This window comes from Melanaphis sacchari, unplaced genomic scaffold (genome assembly GCF_002803265.2).
Source record: "Melanaphis sacchari strain LSU unplaced genomic scaffold, SCAv2.0 Contig1357_pilon_pilon, whole genome shotgun sequence".
Classification (NCBI taxonomy): Eukaryota; Metazoa; Arthropoda; class Insecta; order Hemiptera; family Aphididae; genus Melanaphis; species Melanaphis sacchari.
Window position 1 is genome coordinate 1 of NW_020270566.1, and position 6607 is coordinate 6607.

Below are 6607 nucleotides of genomic sequence, written 5' to 3' on the forward strand. Positions count from 1 at the left end.
ATAATACATCGAATACATTTAAATATATTGCAGTATTATTGCTATTACTAATAAAACTATTCAAATTATTGTCAATGCAGTTAAAGAACTTCAATGAACATAACATTTCCTATCAATAGATATAACACTTTTACTTTAGGACCAAGGTCTACCTTTTTATGAGAAATTTCATAGGTACCTATACAAACTAATACAAGATAAAACTAATTTCAATATAAAACATGAATAATATGAAATTCATTTAATGAAAAAATACTCGATGTATTTTTCATAACTATAACTTATAATTTATTTAAAGTAAAAACTGCATACGAATGCGGAGTAACGAATAATCGTAGTAAAATCATAAATGTTTTTACCATCTATCGTATAATAAATACCTACTAAATAGGTAGTACGATGCAACTATGAATTAATAATGTTGAATCTACTTAATGAGTCATTCTTTATTTTAAATTTTAACCTAACATGAGTCCTGTCTAAATGAGAATTTAATTGTTATATCATAAGATTACCTACCTATATCAATAAATTATACTCAAATAAAAGTATAGACTATAGGTAGGTAGTTATTCTTGTATAAAATCTTTTTAAACATTTTCAAACCAGAGTGCATAGGTAAGCATTATTAAGAGACAGCAGTGTCTGCTCTTGCTGCGCTTACAGACAGCCTGATCCTGCCCAATAAACTGGCTACTGGTAAGAACAAGTAATTTATTGGTCTAAATATATTAGGTAAATATTAGGACTGTTCATTTATTTCAGAAATAATTTACAACCGTTTTAGGCGATTATGAATTAGTTCGATTATCTAATGTTTGTTATTTTGAATAGCTCTTTTAAGTTTAATGTTTAGTTTTTGAAATGTTTTAATTCATATTTATAATATGTTAAACGTATGAGAAATGTATTAATTCTGCTTTTGTTAAGTTAATGAACAAGTAACACTATATTGTCTATTTTATTAGATAGTGTATATTTGAAATAGAGAATATATTATGTATTTTATTATTTTACTGAAATATATACAGTTATAAGAGTGTTTTGTTTGGATGATTTTACAATTATTGAATATTTTTGCTATTCTCTCGTAAATTATTAAATATGTATAATAATATTGTAGTCTAGATTTCCATAATATTGTAATGGTTTTTCGTCTAAAATAGATTTTGACTTTCACTTAATTATTATTTTAGACATTTTACTTAATCTTATATATTTCAATATTGGTTCTATCTTTTTAAAGCCTTTAAAAATCGAATTAGATGCCTCCTAGATTATTTTTTTGGACCGTGAAAAGTTTTTTTAACTTAATGAGTTGGTTAATAAATTGTGCGTTCTAAATATGTGAATAAAAAAAAAAAAAAAATGACGGGAAATTTTATTTTATCGATTTATTGATCTTAAAATTAAGCTTAATATATGACTTACATAAAAGTCAAAATTTGATATTGAAATGTCATTTCGTTGAACCTCGAAAATTACTAAATGATATGATCAATATTGAAGAAGTTAGTTTTCAAAGGGTTTTGAATGTCAAAAACATAGGTAATAAGTAGATCAAATTTTTTAATTCAAATCATTAAAAAAATGTACATAACAAATCGGTTGTAATTAAAATTTGAGACACACACAATGATCAATTATGAAAAAAAAATGAAAATTTTGTTATGATATTCACATCATTACATCATTACGCCACAAAATGTTATACCCGAATATTCCAACAACAACATTTAATATTATGTTAATCTTAAATCCAACAACCGGTGGCCTGTTTTCCTACTGTCCTCCTATACCTTAGCTAGTGTATTAATCTATAATTATGTTATATATTACATTTTGATACTAATCCTAGTTAATTTTTTACTATACAATACGTATACATTTATGCATAACGACATAACGTGATGTTTTAGTTGTAATCGACACCATTATCACTATAAATTATGATTTCTATAAAGGGGTGTCAGTGCTTGAAATTTAATGCTTTAAATAACTTTATTAAATACATTTTTATTTCAACTATATGTTACATTAATAATAATTTTACAATTCAAAATATACCTATTGTTAAAATATTTATGAAAATAAAATACACTAATTTAGTGTCTGCAAAAGTAAAATTGTAACTGCATACTAGTTACGGTTAGGTTAAGCGCTATTAACTTAACGATAAAAGTTTTTATATATGAATTGCAACTTGAGTTTTAGTATCTATGTTACCGGAAAAGATGATAATCAGTTAATATCGATAATGACAATAATGCCTGATTTAACAAAGAATTGTCATAATTGAAAAGTAATTGACGTTAGTTCGTAAAAAAGAATACAATGATGCTAAATATTGCAATATTATTAAAATATTAAATACATTAATAATTATTTGTTACAGTAGGGTAAATTACTATGACACTTAGAAGTTAGAGTTACATAATTTTGTAGACGCACAACAAGCACATCTATCAGTTGTACGTAGTATTTTACAGTTGCATCTCGTAAAATCTTGTAACCCAGAAATGCTGTAAAGGCAGATGATTGACAAAAATAACGTCATACTTACGTATGTTCCTAAATTATCATATTTTCCGGTAACATCTACATTATATTCAAAGGAATGGTTAACTTAGTGACTTTTGAGTTACATCTGAGTTAGAAGTATAGGTACCTAACTATAGTAACCAGTAGTCGGAGCTGGATAGTATCTTAGATAATAGTTTTTATAAGATACAATTGTATCTTGTATCGTGTATTAAAATACTTTTTTGACTTGCATCCAAAACCAAATTAAAAGGTAGGTAAAATAAGCAATTGCATACAGCATAAAAATAATTTGGCCCATAATTGTATTATAAAAAACAAAACATTTTAATATTTTAAATTCAAAATAAAATAATTTATTTTCATAGTTATGATTTTATGACAAGTTATTATATACACGTAATATTATGTTTTTCAAATTATTTATGAATGTTATGATCATATTAATTATATCAATTATCTCATTAATCTTATTAATTCATTTTATTTGATAGGAATAATGAATACCTTAATTTTAAACTAGTATTATTTATGAATTCTGAAACGATATAGGTACTAAGAACATTTAACATTTGTAGTAAAAGCTTACAAAGTGTTAACATTGATTTGTGTACAGTAATTAATTTGATTGAAAGTTTAAAAAGTGTTCTTGACCAAATTAGAGAAAAGTGAAAGAAAATGAATTTAAATGTATAAAATTAACTGTGAATAAACAATATAAATCAACTGAAAATCATAAACGTAAAAAAAGAATATAAAACTTCATAGATAAAGAATTATTTAAAGTTAAAACATTATATATAATAATCCATAAATTAAACAGCGCTTTACAAATTTACAATAAAGAATTGATGCATACAAAAGAAGTGAGAAATAATTTTAGATTGTTATTAAAATTTTTAATAGTAACACTTTTAATAAATTTACAAATTTAAATACAATGATTTTAAATTTTAACGTTTTGGAATGCTTTCCTAGTGTAAAAAAATCTTTATGGTTATTATAATTTTACCAACTCATCTAGCACACCATCGCTAAATCATACAAATTATTAATTTAATAGACTACTGAAACAAGTTTAAAGAATAATTACAATTAAATATTTAGTGATTGATTCACCTGGTATATATCTTTAGTTAACATTATTAGTAAGGCTGCAAATTTGTAGGAAAGTGCATTTTTTTTCTGTGATAAAGATACATAGCTTTGCAAGTATATAATTTGAATTATGTAACAACACAAATCCATACATGAAACTTTTATTTTGCAGTTTTTTGACATTTTAAATTTTTTAGGACACATTTACCTTTTTTTGTTCGTTTTCCAGTATTTTTAATTAAATTCAATCATTTTTAAATAAATTTTTATGCATGTAAAATGTTATGTATTAAAATATGTAAAATATCCAATAACATCAATCTTATAATATAAAAATTAAATTAAATACCATTTTAAGTGTATTTTATACTATAATTTTTGACATTTTATATTGCATTTTTTAAGGTTTTTACTGTATTTAATTCATAGCCCTAGTTATTAGGAACATTTGTAGTTGGTACTATAATACTTAAGTAACAAAATATATATTAAGAGATAAACATGTTTCCATAATACTTATGTTTATGTCCACCTTTCTTAGATAATTTTTAATGTGTAGAATATACTACAATTAAGACCTGTTATTTTTTATAATATTGCTGTAATAGTTTTTTTATTTCTAGTAGGTATTTGTAATATTCCATCAACGAGGAGTTTTTACTGTTTTTCAGTACCTACAATAAATTAATATTAATTTCAACTTTTAACCTTATATTTATTTAACATGAAAAATAAAACAAATTATAATGAAAAATGTTGAGTTGTGATATTAATGTGATATTAAACGCTTGAACACAAGAGGTTACTGTTATACCATACGTGGTTATTATAAAAACCGGATAAGTAAAATTGAACAGTCTTGTGAGGCTCACACGTTGGGTATAGTAGGACAATCCCTCACTATATATATACAAACATAATTTAATACATAAAAAAAAATTAAAGTTGAACATTCAACATAATATTATACATGAGAAAAAATTTAAAATACACAAAAAAAAAAAAACAAATATTATAGGAGAACTGCTTCTTCATGGTTGCGCATAAGGTCCAATTTCTCTTTCAACATATCCATCAATACGATGACCGGTGTTGCTCAAAAACATCAAGAGGTCTTGTTGCTGATTAAGGCGTTGGACATTTTGGGAAATTATATGAGTGGCATTAGCTCGTTCAGATCTTGATATGCCATCTCTAATCTAATAAATTTAATAATTTACATTATATTTCAAATTAATTATAACAAGTTTAGTATGTTAACCATTTACCCTGAGATTATTTCGTACTTGATTGAACTCCACTGAAAACTGATTTTCAATGTAAGTTAATTTACCTAAAACAAAACATGGCTGATTACTAATGGATAGCAATTGAATATAACAAATAATAAATTGTACACCAGTCACCAATAAAAATACACATTATTTAAATTCAAACAAAATATTAAATAAAATAAACGTTGAACTCAGGGTAAAGTAATCAAAAATAGATTATAGGTTAAGTTTGTCATACAGCACAGATTTTCTAGGACACTACTAATTTGAAATGTCCTGGATTATACATTTTAGTTGTTTCATAAAGTGAAATTATAGTCTTGTAAACAATTTTTAATTCATAATTACATGCACAAATCATTATTTATTTGCAACAAAAATCTAATTATAAAATAGTATGGTGTAATATAAAAAATATATAATTATTTAAATAAGCTGAACACAAGCTAAAAAAATATAAAACTGTTGATCTTAGTATAGGCATTACAAATAAAATCAAACAACTACAATAGTACACGGAAGCATGCTTTAAAAAATATTATCAACAATATAATAAATAAAACATCAATTGTTTTTAACTTAAATTAAAAAACACACAGATTTACTTACTCATTTCTTAAATATTGTTGAACATATAAATCACAACACATATAACAAACATTTAGGACAAAGATGCAACATAAAGAACACATCAGACTTTCTGACTCACGAAGGAAATCCCATATATTGGGGTGTCGTCCCATTTGCGAAAGTAGTGTTGAATGAAATGATTCTAAGTAGTTGTTCGTACGATAGTCTTCTGCAAAAACGCTGATTAACTCTGGACCAACCTGGAAAAACCAATAATGATCAATATATCCAATTAAAAAAATTTCTCATACCCTGCTCAACTTCAGGAAATTGTTGAACATACTGCATGATAGCCCTGAAACCATCATACATACAAAACCGAGGACATAGAGGATGACCCCTAGCGGCAGGCAGATGAGGCAGTGCAAGAACCATTCTGAAAACACGAGCTGCATCAAGATTCCTCTTGACTAAATCCAAAACACCATTTAATTTACGATGACAATACCGTACAATTGATTGGGTATAATGAAACCAGCAACACCCCAATCTGCTTTCTGGAAATGATTGTTGAACTGCATTCATAAGTCCTTTTTCAAAATCTGTAACAAACCGAATTAAGTTATAGTTAAGAGGTAAAATTTGCCGAATAATATTAAATAATGTTATGTATGTTTCTTCTGTCCGACTTCTTAGAAGAACATACACCATTGGGAACGACACATCTTTAAATACCACTTGAAAAGTCAGAAAACTTTTCAAGTCTACCGGGGCAGCGGGAACAGTTTTGAATGTTCCATCAATTCCAACTGTTGTAACTGTGGCCAATTCTTCTCGGTATCTTCTAATTGCATCCAGGTTTGCAAAAATAATTCCTTCGCTTGTTCCATTTACCACTAATTCTTGTTGGAAAAATGCAGACGGTGGTGTTTGAAGGGTATGACTGTAGGCAGCATTCTCTGGTCGGATCAATGCTTCAGCAAGCTCATGGATGTTCTGAGGTATGTATCCGCCATTTGGTTGACGTGACCTACGCATCCTCATCCATCTTCTTTGTCCCTGCAAAAATGTATAATTGTTAGCAGCTTCTGGATATCTGAAAAAAAAAATAATAATAACAATTG

The 6607-nt window shown here is 26.2% G+C and overlaps 1 pseudogene; it reads right to left on the bottom strand.

Moving 5' to 3' along the window:
- Positions 1-4428: 4428 nt before the first annotated feature.
- LOC112591510 lies at positions 4429-6581 on the bottom strand (annotated as a pseudogene).
- Between the last annotated feature and the right edge of the window lie 26 nt (positions 6582-6607).